Source organism: Equus quagga, chromosome 13 (genome assembly GCF_021613505.1).
Source record: "Equus quagga isolate Etosha38 chromosome 13, UCLA_HA_Equagga_1.0, whole genome shotgun sequence".
In the NCBI taxonomy this organism is placed as follows: domain Eukaryota; kingdom Metazoa; phylum Chordata; class Mammalia; order Perissodactyla; family Equidae; genus Equus; species Equus quagga.
In genome coordinates this window covers 96,530,928-96,547,672 of record NC_060279.1, presented here as the reverse complement: position 1 = coordinate 96,547,672, position 16,745 = coordinate 96,530,928, and the positions used below count along the sequence as shown (strand labels likewise).

At 41.0% G+C, this 16,745-nt stretch overlaps 1 pseudogene; it reads right to left on the bottom strand.

Moving 5' to 3' along the window:
- Positions 1 to 350: 350 nt before the first annotated feature.
- LOC124250380 (cytochrome P450 2B4-like) overlaps positions 351 to 16,745 on the bottom strand; it is a 47,557-nt pseudogene continuing 31,162 nt past the window's right edge.

Genomic DNA, 16,745 nt, shown 5'->3' with positions numbered 1-16,745 from the left:
ATTGTACCCACCACAGCAGTTAACAGGAAAAGGATTCTAGTACGGTCATGTATGCACAGATCCTGGAGGACAAGGAGTTGATAAATCATGGCTGTGGTTGTTCTGAGGAAAGGAGAATTCGCTCAGGGAGAGCTGTGCTCTGGGAGGTGGAACTGCAGGGATGCTGAGCCAGGTTTCCCCTTTTAGCCCCCGTTTCTATGTATACACCACTTCTGGAATTCTATTAACAGAGGAAAGGAAAACACTTCCTTGTGTCTTTAGAAGAGTTGCAGCATTATGGAAGGAGGTGAGGCTGCAGGAAGGACTTTCCCACAGAGGTGACAACCAAAGAGGGGGAAGGATACAGGCTTTCAGTAGGTCTCTCCAAGGGGGGAAGTTGTGGAGAAGGTCAGGGGCCATTCCCTGAAGAGGTGGGGATACTTCACGACCATGGCACCCTTTGACCCCCTTCCCTCAGCCCCCTTGATGGGGAAGAAGCTGATCTGGTAGTTTGGAAGCACTTTGCTTACACCACTCGCCTGGAGTGTGAGATTGATGTCCTCAGGGGCCATGGAGCTGGCCATGGAGAAGTCCTGGGGAGGAGGTCAGCATCATGGCAGAGTGAAATTGCCCAAGATACTCTCCCCTCCAACATCCAAGAAAAAAGAGCCACCATAGTCCAACAGAAGACATCCTGACAACATAGAAACCTTGGAGAGACATGCAGCCACATGACGGAGGGTGGAGAGGCTGGAGCCCCCCCTCAGAGGAGCTGCAACGGGATAAGAAAGAACTTTGCTGTCTCCCCTAAAGACTGCTATCGGGACCCCAGGAGGATCCATAAGGGAAGGAGTGGGCAAGGGGTCGCTCGTTCATGGGATCACCAAAGACTCCCTAGTGCCCTTCCAGCCTAGAGGGAAGGGCTCTAACTGGGTGAAAGCTTTCGCGGGGTTGGGGGTTACCTCATCAAGCCAAGACCCCAGGAGACCAGATAGTGAAAGCTGGTGAAGCTGATGGAGAATTCCCAGAGTGCACGCAGGAGAAACCATCCCACGCCCACCCTCCCGCCCAGCGCCCTGACGCTCTAGGGCCTGGGATCTCGGCTGAAGGTGGAGGGCTCCGAATACACGGCTCCCAACCCCCACCCAGTGGCGATGGGCTGTAACTGCAACTGAATAATATCAAAAGGAGACAGATCTGACCTTCCAAAATCAGACACTACATCAAATCTCCAGACCTGAGAGAAAACAACAAGCACCCAGAACTCAGTCGTGAGGACACAGAAATATGTAAGCTAAATGAGAAGTTCTGGAGGATGGTGGTGAAGAAGAGGGATAATTCAGTGTGAGCAATGCCTCGCCAAGGAAATGCCCTTTCCTGTGGGCACAGAACATCGAAAATGTGGGCTTGGGCAGGATGCACATTCTTTGCCCTGTCACATTCCAAAGCCCAGACACCTGCGACCATTGCAAGAGATTGGTATAATACTGGACTTTAATCCACAATTCAAGGTGGACTTTTATGGGGTTCCCAAGCCCTCTGAATCCAGGCACAAATCTCTGGGTGGATGTGCATTGCACAGTTTTCCAAGAGAGAGTTAGTATCTTCTGTTAGATTTCCAAAGGGTTCAGTGGCCCCACAGAATCTAAGGACCCACTCCTGCTTGGATGTGTGTGTGTGTGTGTGTGTGTGTGTGTTTGCCTCCACATGTAGGTGAGTGCTTATTTCTGACATAACATTTATGTCCTTCATTTCCAATATGGGGATATGGCACCTATCACATATGGCTATTGTGAGGTTAAAGAAAGAGTTTTGTAAAAATTATTAGAATAGAATTCTATTCTGTCCCATATTTAGGGTCCTGTAAATGTATTTAGTTCTGTGTATTTGTTTCTGTGTGTGTTTGGTGGGAAGGGTGTGTGGGATGGGTCTCTTGCACCACATGTGTTTATCTGTCTCAGGACTATCTTTTCATCTCAGCCTGAGAGCCAGCCATTTCAAGAGGTCTGAAAAGTCCCCAGACTGTACATAAAATTGTGAATGAGATTGAGGCTCTTGAGAGGAGAGACAGCGGCTTGTTTCAGATTCTCAGAGATGTAAGGACCTCCTCCCCCAATAGATTATATACACTTGCTTGGAGAGAAATGAGGACAAAAGGAGTCAAATACTCAGACAGACACTGAGAGCCTCCAGCTTTAGCTCCATGGTTCTTCATCTGCAAGCTGACGATCTTGGAAGGTCATGTCAAGGTCAAGTTTACAGGCATTTGCTAGACCTTTCAAGTTGATAAATGCTGCGCCTGTGTGAAGCTATCTGAGGAAGGGTCCACATATCTAGGGCACGTCCAGAAGTCAGGAGACACCAGCTTGGAGATACTTGGGGTGGGGCTCCAGACTCGTTCTTCTCCTATAACTGGTTCGTTGACCCAGCTCTTTCCAGAACAGCCTGATGCCTGTTATCTCCCTCCCATCCTATCCTTCTCATCCCTCAGGCTGTCTGTTTGAACACACCCTCATATTCCTATGGCTAAGACACCTTTTTGGCTTGTCTTTTCTTTATTTCTAAACAATGCAGTGTACCTCAGTCTTTTTCTCTGTCTACACTTCCTGTCAGGCTCCGTTTCTCTGTCTCTCTTCTCTTTGTTTTTCTTTTCTGGATTTCTTCCATCTTATTTACTCCCTCTCTCTGTCTATTTGGATCTGATTCTGTCTACAACTCTCTTTCTCTCTCTTATTTTTCATCTGCTTCTACAGATCCCTTTTCTCTATTTTCCTATTTCATCTTGTCTGCTTATGTCACTCTTCTTTTTTCTCTCTCTCTTTTCTGTTTCTCTTTCTCTTCCTCCCTCTTTCCCTCCTCCTCTATTTCCTCCTCCTCCATCCTTCTTCTCCTTCTTTCTCCCCTCCTCCCTCTATCTTCTCACATTCACTCTGTCTCTTTCCACCACTATCTCCCCTGTCTTTGTCTCCTTCTGTGTCTCTTTTTGTCCCTCTCTGACTTCCACTCACTCTTCACCCGTATCCTCTTCTGTATTCCGCACCACGGGCTGCCTGGGTTCTTCTACTTTCTCAAAGCGCCATGCTGTCTCCACCTCCAGGCTCTGCCATTACTGTTCCCTTTGTGTGAAACACTTGTTCCACTGCTGGTTGACGCTCAACCATGAAGTTGTAGCTTAGAAGCCAGTGCTTCCTCACCAACATACCAAGACTTGTCAGTGCTTTCTATTCTGTGCTTCCAAAGCCCCCTTTAGAGTACTTATCACAATTATGATTAATTATTGTAATAATAACCAACCCCTATGAGCACTTACATTGTGCCAAGCAGTTCTAAGTACATTGCAAGCAATAATTCATTCAATCAGAAATTATTTTGTGACCATGAGATGAATGCTCATTTCCCTTGCTGGAATGTAAATTTCCTGGGGCAGAAAGAGTGTCTCTTTGTGACTTGTCTGATGTATTATCTTCAGCCCCTGATAGAGCATTGGTCTCACAGTAATGCTCAACAGATACTTTTTAGTAAGATGTGGAGATGTTAAAATACTTACCCAGGGTCCAGCTTACCAAGATGTGTCCTTGGCACATGTTCTCATTTCTCAAGCCCCCTCTGTGGTTATAGTGAAGACAGACTGGGTTTGTGCAGGTAAAGCAACTGGCATATACTCACTGCTCAATAAACAAAGATCTCTCCTTGAGTTTTTCTCAAGGACAGGATGGCATCTGCACTCTGCTGTCTTCGAAAGGGAATGTGTCCAGCTTACCTGTGGAGAGGAGGGTAAAAGCTTCATTCTTCTTCAGTGCCCCATTGGCATTCAGAAATTGGTCAGGGTTGAAGGCGTCTCATTTTTCAAAGTAATGTGAGTCATGGAGAGCAGAGTTCAGGCTGGGATATACTTCAGTGCCCTGAGGGAGGGTCACGAGATCAGGGATATTGCCATCCCCTTCCCCATTCCATCCGTAGGGGGGAAAAAAAAACAAGATGGCCCTGGTAATAAAACCAACACGAGGTCAAGTTTGGAGATTAAGGTAAACCAGGATGCCCCCCCGGGAGAAATGTGGGATCTCAGTTGGCCTCATTTTGGGTATGATGTCTCTGGTGACCACATGGGGCACACCAAGGGGGATGAGGTCTGAGAATCTCTGAATATTGTTGATGACTGCGTTATTATGGTATTTTGGCTCAGTCATCAAGTGCTGAAGGGTGATGTGAGCTAATGACCTGATCAATCTACTTGTGGACTCTCTCTGCACAGAGGAGTGAGACTAGTGAAGCTCATTTCAGAGAGGCATTTCAGCAGGGACACTGATCCATGGGCCAATAAGCCAGGAAACACCTCCAGTAAAGGTTAGATTATTGACACCTCTCAAAGCAACCAGCGTGGGGTGGGGGAAGGAGCGAGGAAGCAACAGGAATTCTCACCCATAGAAATCTGACGAATGTTATGGATTTTCTCCCCACATGCACAGGTAAACATAGACACACACATACCCACATGCACCACAATTTTGCATAGAATTTCTGATCCATAACCCTAATGTTTGAACCTATCAAAATTCTACAAGATGAGTAGAAAAATGAATACTTGTGTATCTAAGAAAGACGAGGCACTGTGTTAGGTCTTCGGGAATGTAACAGTGAAATATATCAATACATAAACCCAGGGAAAACTGGATAAATAAATGAATACATTAATCAATCTATCGATCAGTTCATGAATGGAAAGATTGATGACTAGAAGAACATTAGTGAATGTATGTATGTATTTACTTATCAACCAATAGATGAATAAATGAATCATTAACTAACAAATTGTCCATAGATAAATAAGTCACATGAATGGGTGAATGGCCAGATTTAAGGAGGAATAAGTGAATGAATAAATTAGTGAGGGAAGAGTAAATAAAGTAATAAATGGAGGAATGGATTGAATGATGGACAATTAAATCAAGAATGAATAAATGAGGGAATTATTAAGGAGGTAAATGAAGGAATAAATGAATGAAGCATGAATTGAAAGACTGATTGATGGAAGAATCAAGGACTCAGACCTAGCTCACAGAAGGAAAGATGGATGTATGAATGAATGAATGGGCCAATGAAGCAATGACAATTAGTTCATTGAATTAATCACTGTTTCAAAGGATGAACAGATGAATCAATTAATAAGGAATGGAAGTGTATGTTTTTGGGTAAATCATAGGTAAGTTATGAATAAAAGGACAGACAGATGAATGGATGGATGGGTGGATGGATGGATGGATGGATGAGTTGATATTTAATTTTGAGAGAAAACAGTGGGAGAACAGATTGACAGATTTTTCATGCATCCATCCACCAACAGGGCTTGCCTAGTCGTGGGCTCCTTCAAAAGCTGCAGTGCTCCAGGTGTAAGAGGAGAACGCATCATCTCTCATTGATCAAGGACCCATAGCCCCAATTCTGTTGCCTCAAAAAGGGTCAGAAGATCCTCCCTTGATTTGCTGTCCCCAGCCCACCCACCTGTGATGTAGGGGTATTTGAACATGAGCAGAAATCCATGGTGGAGAGTGGTGCTAGTAGTCTCTGTACTAGCGAAGAAGAGTGAGAGCACAGTGATGATGAGGGTCTGCTGGTGGAACTTGCTGCTCCAGCTGGACTTCTTCTCACTGCACACATGTCTCAAGGTGCCCTTCACTGGTTTCTCGGTACCCCTTACCATGTGGTTCATTTTGCTTTTCTCTATCCTCTGCCCGTGCAACCATACATCTCTACTTCTGTCTCTTTCAGTCTCTCTTCACTCTATCTGGCTCTGTTTTAATTTCTTTCTCCATCCGTGTTCTTCTCTCTCTTCATCTTCCAGCCTCTTTCTGCCTCTGTGGGTCTTTTTACCTGTTGCTGTGTTTTTGCCCCTTGTCCTATATCTCCTCTAGCTCTCTCTCTCGTTCTCCTCCCTACTTTCGCCTTCCTTTGATCTCCCCCTTGATTCCCTCTCACTTCTCCCCTCACTTTTCCTAATCTCCCCTCTTCATGCTCTATTTTTCCCTCCCGCTCTTCCCCACTCGCTAAGCTTTTCCCTCCCTTCTTCTCATCCCCATCTTTTCCTCCCTCCCCTTCCTTCCAACTTCCTTCTCCCAAACCCCACTTTGTCCATGAGGAGCAGGTAGGTATCGATGAAGTCCCGGGGTTTGCTGGGGTCCAGCATTTCATGGTGCTCCTCCACACTGCAGCCAATGAAGACTTTGATTTCCATCAGGTTTTGGTGGACTTGCCTGTGAGTACCAAGAAAGTTCTTCAGGAAGACAGAGAAGAGCTGGAACACCTGCAGAGGCAAGAGACAAGGGGCTGTGAGGTCTTCCTGGGGCTGAGGTCACAGGGAGGCTGCCCCTCCTTGTGACCTGACGGGTCCTGATACACTGAGAGGAGATTTCTCTCTCTTTCTGTCTCTGTCTCTCAGTCTCTGTTTCTCTCTGTCTCTGTCTCTGTCTCATTCTCTCTGCATCTCACACTCTGTATCTGAGTCCCTCGCTCACTGATTCTATGTCTCCTTTTATCAGTAATTCTCACATTTTCTCTTTCTGCATCTTCCTCTCTCATCCTCATGTATTTTGGTTGGTCTCTGCCCCACGTCTCCGTCTCTTCTTTCATCTCTATTTGTCCCTGTATGTCTTATATTCTTATAATGTCTCCGGGCTTCTCTTGCCTACCTCAGCAGTTTATCTGTTTTGCTCAAACCTCTCTATGACTCTTTCCACCTTTTGCAGCTCCCTTTCTGTGTCAGGCATTGAAACATGATGTTTACACAAGATGAGCCTACTGACCACTTAGGACTATTTATTTATTTTGGGGCACATTTGTATTGTTTTCTCTGATGATAAATGTAATACTCAAGTTGTTGCAAATAACTGAAAAAAATCAGAAATATATCAATTTAAAATTACCTCTTACTCTCTCCTTCTATAGATAAACAATTCTTCACTTTTTGGTGGATCTCCTTCCAGGCTTTTCTCTCTACATGGTTGTCTATGGCAGGAGAAAATTGAAATTGCCTCTTGGACTTGTCACAGATACTCACCCTGGACCCCATTCTGGAATTGTAATAGTCCCAACTGTGAATCTGACATACACCTGGTGAAGAAAGATAGGCATAATGTTCTGCCATTTAGGGTTTTTTTTTTTTTTTACTGAGTTCATGATCGTTTACATCATTGTAAAATTTCAGTTGTACATTATTATTTGTCCCTCACTATATAAGTGCTCCCCTTCACCCTTTGTGGCCACCCCCCAACCCCCTTCCCCCTAGTAACCACTGAACTGTTCTCTTTGTACACATGTTTGTTTATCTTCCACATTTAAGTGAAATCATATGGTTTTTGTCTTTCTCTGACTGGTTTATTTTGCTTAACATAATACCATCCAGGTCCATCTGTGCTGTTGCAAATGTGACAATTTTGTCTTTTTTTATGGCTGAGTGCTGTTCCATTGTGTATATGTACCCCACCTTCTTTATCAAATCACCAGTCAGTGGGTACTTGGGTTGCTTCCATGTCTTAGCTATTGTGAATAATGCTGCAGTGAACATAGGGATGCATAAGTCACTCTGAATTGTTGCTTTCAAGTTCTTTGGATAAATACCCAGTAGTCGGATAGCTGGGTCATATAGTATTTCTATTCGTAGTTTTTTGAGAAATCTCCATACTGTTTTCCATAGTGGCTGCACCAATTTGCATTCCCACCAGCAGTGTATGAAGGCTCCCTTTTCTCCACAACCTCTCCAATTTTTGTAATTTTTTGTCTTTGTGATTATAGCCATTGTAACAGGTGTGAGGTGACATCCTAGTGTAGTTTTGATTTGCATTTCCCTGATGATTAGCAATGTTGAACATCTTTTCCTGTGCCTATTGGCAATCTGTATATCTGCTTTGGAGAAATATCTGTTCATATCCTCTGCCCATTTTTTTTTAGAGGAAGATTACCCCTGAGCTAACTGCTGCCAATCCTCCTCTTTTCACTGAGGAAGACTGACCCTGAGCTAACATCCATGCCCATCTTCCTCTACTTTATATGTGGGACACCTATCACAGCAGGGCATGCCAAGTGGCGCCATGTCCACACCCGGGGTCTGAATGGGCAAACCCCAGGCCGCCAAAGGAGAACATGAGCACTTGACTCCTGCACCACCGGGCCGGCCACCTCTGCCCATTTTTTGATCAGGTTGTTTGTTTTTTTCTTGTTCCATTGTGTGAATTCTTTATGTATTATGGAAATTAACCCCTTGTCAGATATATGAATGCAAATATTTTCTCCCAGTTGGTGGGTTGTCTTTTTGTTTTGATCCTTGTTTCCTTTGCCTTGCAGAAGCTCTTTAGTCTGATGGAGTCACACTTGTTTATTTTTTCTTTTGTCTCCTTTGTCCGAGAAAACATGGCATTCAAAACTATCCTTTTGAGATCGATGTCAAAGAGTGTACTACCTATATTTTCTTCCAGAAGTTTTATGGCTTCAGGTCTTACTTTCAAGTCTTTGATCCATTTTGAGTTTATTTTTGTGGATGGTGTAAGATAATCATCTACATTCATTCTTCTGCAAGTAGCTGTCCAGTTTTCCCAACCCCATTTATTCAAGAGACTATCTTTACTTCATTGTATGTTCTTAGCACCTTTGTTGAAGATTAGCTGTCTGTAAATGTGTGGTTTTAGTTCTAGCCTTTCAATTCTGTTCCATTGATGTATGTGCCTGGTTTTGTACCAGTGCTATGCTGTTTTGATTATTATAGCTTTGTAGTACCTTTTGAACTCAGGGACTGTGGTGCCTCCAGCTTTGTTCTATTTTTTTTTTTTCCAGGACTTCTTTAGCTATTCATGACCTTTTGTCACTCCATATGAATTTTAGCATTCTTTGTTCTATTTCCATGAAGAATGTCATTGGGGTTCTGATTGGGATTGCATTGAATCCGTAGATTGCTTTGGGTAATATGGACATTTTAACTATGTTTATTCTTCTGATCCATGTGCATGGAATATCTTTCCGTTTCTTTATGTTATCATCGATTTCTTTCAGGAATGTCTTACGGTTTTCATTGTATAGGTCTTTCACCTCCTTGATTAAGTTTATTCCTAGATATTTTATTCTTTTCATTATCATTATAAATTATATTGCATTCTTGTGTTCTCTTTCTGTTAGTTCGTTATTCGAGTATAGCAATGCAAGTGATTTTTGTAAGATGATTTTGTAACCTGCAACTTTACTGTAGTTGTTGATTATTTCTAATAGTTTTCTGCAGGGTCCTTTAGGGTTTTCTATATATAATTCATGTCATCTGCAAACAGCGAGAGTTTCACTTCTTCATTTCCTATTCGGATTCCTTTTATTCTTTTTCCTTGCCTAATTGCTCTCACCAAAGCCTCCAGTACAATGATGAATAAGAGTAGTGAGAGTGGGCACCTTGTCTTGTTCCTATTCTCAGAGGGATGCGGTTCAGTTTTTCCTCATTGAGCATGAAATTGGCTGTGGGTTTGTCATATATGGCCTTTCTTATGTTGAGGCACTTTCCTTCTATCTCCATTTTGTTAAGAGTCTTTCATCACAAATGGATGTTGGATTTTGTCAAATACTTTCTCTGCATCTATTGAGATGATCATGTGGGTTTTATTCCTCATTTTGTTATTTTGATGTATCATATTGATTGATTTGCTGATGTTCAACCATCCCTGTGGCTCTGGTATAAATCCCACTTGATCATGGCGTATGATTCTTTTAACGTATTGCTGTATTCGATTCGCCAATATTTTATTAAACATTTTTCCATCAATGTTCATCAGTGATATTGGCCTGTAATTTTCTTCTTGTGTGATGTCCTTCTCTGCTTGTGGCATCTGGGTAATGTTGGCTTCATAGAATGAGATAGGGAGCTTCCCTCCTCTTCAACTTTTAGGGAGAGTTTGAGAATGATACGTATTAAGTTGTCTTTGAATGTTTGGTAGAATTCACCAAGAAGCCATGTGGTCCTGGACTTTTATGTGTTTGGAGGTTTCTGATTACTCTTTTCATCTCCTTACTTGTCATTAGTCTATTCAAATTCTGTATTTTTTCTTGATGCAGTTTGGGAAGGTTGTATGATTTTAAGAATTTATCCATTTTTTCTAGATTGGCATATACCTTTTGGTAGTATTCTCTTATAATCTTTAGTATTTCTGAGATGTCCATTGTAATTTCTCCTCTTTCATTTCTGATTTTACTTAAGCCTTCTCTCTTTTTTCTTGGTGAGTCTAGCTAAAGGTTTGTTAATTTTGTTTATCTTTCCAAAGAACCAAATCTTAGTTTCATTGATTTTTTTCTTGTATTTTAGTCTCTATTTCATTTATTTCTGCTTTGATTTTTATTTTTCTTTCCTTCTATTTATTTTGGTGTTTCTTTGTTCTTCTTTTTCCAATTCCTTTAGGTATACATTTAGACTGTTTATTTGGGATTTTTCTTCTTTGTTGGGGCATTCCTGAATTGGTATACACGTCCCTCTTAGAACTGCTTTTGCTGTATCCCATAGATTTTGGCATGTCATATTTTCATTTTCATTTGTCTCCAGGTAATTTTTTTATTTCTGCTTCGACTTCTTCATTGATCCAATCATTGTTCAGTGGCAGTTTGTTTAGTCTCCACATATTTTTGGTTTTTATGATTTTCTTCCTGTAGTTGATTTCTAGTTTCCTACCTTTGTGTTCAGAAAAGATGCTTTGTATTATTTCAATCTTCTTCAATGTATTGAGACTTGTTTTTTGGCCTAATATGTGACCAATCTTGGAGAATATTCCCTGCTCATTTGAAAAGAATGTGTATTCTGTGGTTTTGTGATGGAATGTTCTGTATATATCTACTATGTCCATCTGGTCTAATGTATCATTTAAGGCCAATGTTTCCTTATTGATCTTCTGTTTGGATGATCTATCCATTGGTGTAAGTGGAGTGTTAAAGTCCTCTACTATTGTCGTCTTACTGTTTATTTCTCGCTTTGTATCTGTCAATAATTGCTTGATACATTTAGGTGCTCCTCTGTTGGGTGCATAGATATTTACAAGTGTTATATCCTCTTGATGAATTGTTCCCTTTATCATTATGTAGTGCCCTTCTTTGTCTCTTCTTACAATTTATGTTTTAAAGTCTTTGTCCAATATAAGTGTTGCTGCTCCAGCTTTCTTTTCTCTGCCATTTGTATAGAGTATCTTTTTCCAACCCTTCACTTTCAGTTTCTGAGTGTCTTTAGGCCTGAAGTGTGTCTCTTGTATGCAGCGTATATATGGGTCTTGTCTTTTTATGCAATTGGCCAACCTATGCCTTTTGGTTGGAGCATTTAGTCCATTGACATTTAAAGTAGCTATTGATAAATATGTACTCATTGGCATAATTGCTACTTTTTCTTGGTGTTTAGTAGTTCTTCTCTGTTCCTTTCTTCTTCTCTTTCTTCCCTTGTGGTTTGATGGTTTTCTTTAGCATTACTTTTTGGGTTCTTTCTCTTATTACTTGTGTATGTATTATACATTTCTTGTTTGTGCTTACCATGAGGTTCATATATAATAATCTATGGTATATAGCTGGTTTTAGTGTCATATCTAACCTATCATTTTGTGTGTGTGTATCCATTACCCTCTTATTGAAACATGTAAGTTTACTACTTATGTCTTTTGACCTCCATATTGTCTTCATAGGTGGTTGGTCTGCTACCTTTACTGTACTTGTGCCTTTACCAGTGATTTTATTGCCTTTTTGATAATTTTTTCTCTTTCCCACTTAAAAAAGACCCTTTAGCAATTCTCATAATACTGGTTTCTTGGTGATAGACTCCTTTAATTGTTGCTTCTCTGGGCAACTTTTTATTTCTCCTTCCATTCTGAATGATAACCTTGCTGGGTAGAGTATTCTTGGCTGTAGATTTTTTCCTTTCAGCACTTTAAGTATATTGTACCACTCCCTTCTAGCCTGTAAGGTTTTAGCTGAGAAGTCAGCAGATAGCCTTATGGGGTTTCCTTTGTATGTAACTTGTCTTTCTCTTGCAGCTTTTTTTTTTTTTTTAAAGATTTTATTTTTTCCATTTTCTCCCCAAAGCCCCCCGGTACATAGTTGTGTATTCTTCGTTGTGGGTTCTTCTAGTTGTGGCATGTGGGACGCCACCTCAGCGTGATCTGATGAGCAGTGCCGTGTCCACACCCAGGATTCGAACTAACGAAACACTGGGCCGCCTGCAGCGGAGCGCGCAAACTTAACCACTCGGCCACAGGGCCAGCCCCTTGCAGCTTTTAGTAGTCTCTTTTTATCATTAATTTGGGACATTTTAATTATAATGTGTCTTGATGTGGTCCTCTTTGGGTTTATCTTGTTTGGTGCTCTATGTGCTTCCTATATTTGGATATCTGTTTCCTTCTTTAGGTTAGGAAAGTTTTCAGCTATTATTTCTTCAAATAGATTTTCTGCCCCTTTGTCATTCTCTTCTCCTTCTGGGACACCTATAAAACAAATGTTGGTGTGCTTGATTTTGTCCCAGATTTCCCTTAGACTGTTCTCATTCTTTTTTTTTCTTTATACTAAATTAAAACTTTATTGAATGAAGAACACTCTCCAGAACACATGGTCTGATGGACTAGGTCTACATTACATGCAATGAAGCTGAACACGACAGTAGTTTAACATAGAATGTCAAACAAATTAGTATTTCTCATTGTACAAAACCGTTTATGTAGCTGACATGCAAAAAGAAAACTACGATATTCTGCATTTTCACTGATGAGCTGTGATGAGTTTTTAAAAGGCATTTGAAGAACTGGTAGATTTTTTTAGAATATATTTCAAATAAATTAGTTACATGTGTGTACTACTGAAACCTCTTTCAATCTTTCTTGCATTCCAAATAAAATCTTAGTGCAAACATCAACATTGCTGGTCACTCCAAAAGACTGTTAAACTCATAATAGAATACAAGTTCTGAATTAACGTATATTAAGTAGGACAGAACCAAGAATACCAGTTACTGCAAAATTCATTTAGGCACACTTAATAGTCCACTCTAAGCATTTCTTCTAAGTCTCTCACATTAATTACTAAAGCCTGTTTACAGTACTAAAATTCTATTATTCAAGCATCAATGATTACATTTCTGAAAAAGAAAATCATTCATTTCAGCAATAGCATTACTGCTATAATATAAAAAAGAGAAAAAAGGAAACAAAAAAAAGAATCATAATTAACAAAACCAGTATCCATAATAGGATACATGCAGAAAAACATTTTAGGGGAAAAAAAGTGTGCCTTACTTGCACAGCAGGAATTATATAATGTAAACACCATATTGGCCCACACCACAAAATCCATGAGGAAGGTTCAAATCTGAACACCATGTGTGCATTATTTTCAAATCTGTGTGAGTTTATACTGCATCTGCTTGTACCAACATATGACAAATAAAACACACTCTTCCACACACACATGCAAGTGATTGTTAAATATTGAGCATGGCTTGCTTCCCTGACTCTAACTCAAAAAATGTTAAGTGGCATCCAATTGTTTCAAAAATGTTGACAGAAACCATTAAATGAATGTGAGTAGCAGTTGAGGAATGATGAAAAAGTGATGGTAATAATAGGATGCAAGTGGATGTAAAAAAAGAATGTACATGTCATTGCCAGATTCGCAAATACAAGGAAAGTCTTTTTCTGTGGGCCTTGTCTGAACTTTTAAACTGATACCGAGAATAAAAAGTATAGTAGCACAAGTCTATTGACACCTGGAGGCTCAGGCCTAGAAAGCATACCTTCAAAGTGCAAATTTTAACAATGGAATGTTTTAACAGGGACATAAAGACAATCCTCGGTCCTCTTTTAAAACAAAATAACAAAGTTTCTCTTTCTTGACCAATCTCGAAATACACCTTTTGTATATTAAGCTAAAAAAATTTGCATTTCCTCTTCCCATAGAGAATCATGGAGAGAGAACACTCTGGAAGGATATCCACCAAAGAGGTAACAGTGGTTATCTATAGACGGAGCTACTAAGAAGGAATTTTATTTCGATAAGATTCTGCATTTTTGGAAATTATTTGCAGCAAGTTAGCTATTACACTTATCGTGAGGAAAACAATACCAATATGCTTCACAGTAAATAAATACTCTGAAGTCATCAGACTCTTCCTGCGTAAACATCATGTTATCAATACTTGACACAGCAAGAGAGATGCAAGTGGTGAGGTGGAAGAGTCATAAAAAGGTTTGAGTAGAACAGATATATGGGCTGAGGTAGGCAAGCGAAGCCCAGAGAGATGATAAGAAGGCAAGACATACAGAGATAAGGAGAGATGGAATGGAAATGGAGAGGTGGGGCAGAGACCAAGAGAAAGACATCAGATTGAGAGAGGATGATGCAGAAAGAAAAAATGTGAGAATAACAGATCAAAGGAGACATGGAAGCAGTGAGCAAGGGACTCAGGTACAGAGAGAGAGACACACACACACACACGCACACACACAGAGATAAGAGACATAAAGACAGAAACAGAGACAGAGACTCTCCCTTGGCAGTATCGTGGCATAGAAGGGCTGCCCCCCTGTGTGACCCAGCCCCAGGAGGACCTCATAACCCCTTCTCTCCTGCCTCTGCAGGTGTTCGAGCTTTTCTCTGACATGCTGAAGCACTGTCCTGGCACACAAAGGTAGGTCCACAAAAACCTGATGAAAATCAAAGCCTTCACTGTCCACATTGCGGAGGAGCACTGTGAAATGTTGGACCCCAGCAACCCCTGGGACTTCATTGATACCTACCTGCTCCACATGGACAGTGGGGTTTGGGAGAGGGAAGTTGGAGGGTATGGGAGGAATGAAAACACTGGGAGTGAGAAGAAGGGAGGGGAAAGGGTTAGAGAGTGAGGAAGAGGGGGAGGGCAGAACAGAGGATGAGGAGAGGAGATAAGAAAAGGACGGGAGATACTGGAGGGAACAGAGTGGGGAGATGAAAGGAAGAAGTAAGTATGGAAGAGAGGGAGAGAGAGATACAGGAAATACAGGAGAAGGGGCAAAAATACAGCAACAGGTGAAAAGACACACAGAGGCAGAAAGAGACTTGGAGAGGAAAAGAGACAAACACACCAAAGACCTGTTGAGAAAGATTGAAACACAGTCAGACAGAGTGAAGAGAGACAGAGACAGATCGAAATAGAGATATGTGGTTGTGCATGCAGAAGAGAGAGAAAAGTAAAATGAGCCAGTGGTTGGAGAGACCCAGAAACAGGTGGAGGGCATCCCAAAAGACATCTGGCCAGCGACACTCCAACCTGCCCTGACATTAGGCCTACTTCTCTGGACCCAGGAGAAGTCCGACCTGAACAGCGAGTTGCACCAGCAGAACCTCATCATCACTGTGCTCTCAGTCTACTTCACTGACACTGAGATCACCAGCATCACTCTGCACTATGGATTCCTGCTCATGCTCAAATACACTCACATCAAAAGTGGGTACACAGGAGACAGCCAATCGACGGGGGTCCTCTGACCCCTTTTAGTGCAGCAGAAGTGGGGCTAGAGTTCCTTAATCCATGAGAGAGGGTGCATTCCTCTCTTATACCTGGATCACTGCAGCTTTTGAAGGAGCCTCCAACTAGGCCAGCCCTGTTGGTGGATGGATGGATGAAGAATCTGTCAATCTGTTCTCCTACTGTTTTCTAAATGACTTACAGACTAACGCCTCCATCCATCCATCCATCCATTCTTCTGTCTGTCCTTTTATTCATTAATTAACCTATATCCTCAAATTCTTTTGTCATTTATTTATCCAAAAACATACACTTATGTTCATTATTTGGATTAATTGATTTATCTGTTAATCCTTTGAAACAGTGATTGATTGAGTGAAATATTTGTCATTGATTCATTGGCCCATTCACTCATTCATGTATCCATTTGTGCTTATGAGCTAGGTTTCATTCCTTAGTTCTTCCATCAGTCAGTCTTTCAATTCATCCTTCATCCATATTTTCCATCATTTATCCATTTAATTCATTTGCTCATCCTTGATTTATCCATTGATCATTCAATCCATCCATACAATTATTTCTTTATTTACTCATTCCTTCACTACATTATTCAGTCAGTCATTCTTCCCTAAATCTGGCCATTCATCCATTCATGTGGTTTGTTGGTCTAAGGACTATTTATTACTTAATGATTCATTAATTCATCTATTCATTTATAAGTAAATGCATACATACATTCACTAATGTTCTTCTATTCATCAATCTTTCCATTCATGAATTGATCCATTGGTGAATTGATTGATTGCTGTGTTCATTTATTAATCTAGTTGGTCTTGGGTTAATCTAGTTGTCTATTTCACTGTTATATTCCTGAGGACCTCATACAGTGCCTCATCTGTCTTACATACACAATAAATAGCAGTTCACCTTTTTACTCATCTTGGCGAATTTTGAAAGGGTCATAGCCTAGAGTTATGAATCTGAATTTCTATGGAAAAATGTGGCACATGTGGGTATGTGTGTGTCTGTTTACCTGTGCACGGGGATGCAGCATACATAACATTCATTAGATTCAATGGATGAGAATTCTTGTTTCTTCCTCCCACCCCGCTGACAGACAAAGCTGGTTGCTTTGAGGGTTATCAATAATCTAACACTTTGCTGTAGATATTTCCTGGCTCATTGGCCCATAGAACAGTGTCCCTGCTGAACGCCTGTTTAAAATGAGGTCAACTGGTCCCACTCGTCTGTGCAGAGAGAATCCACAAAGAAATTGATCAGGAGA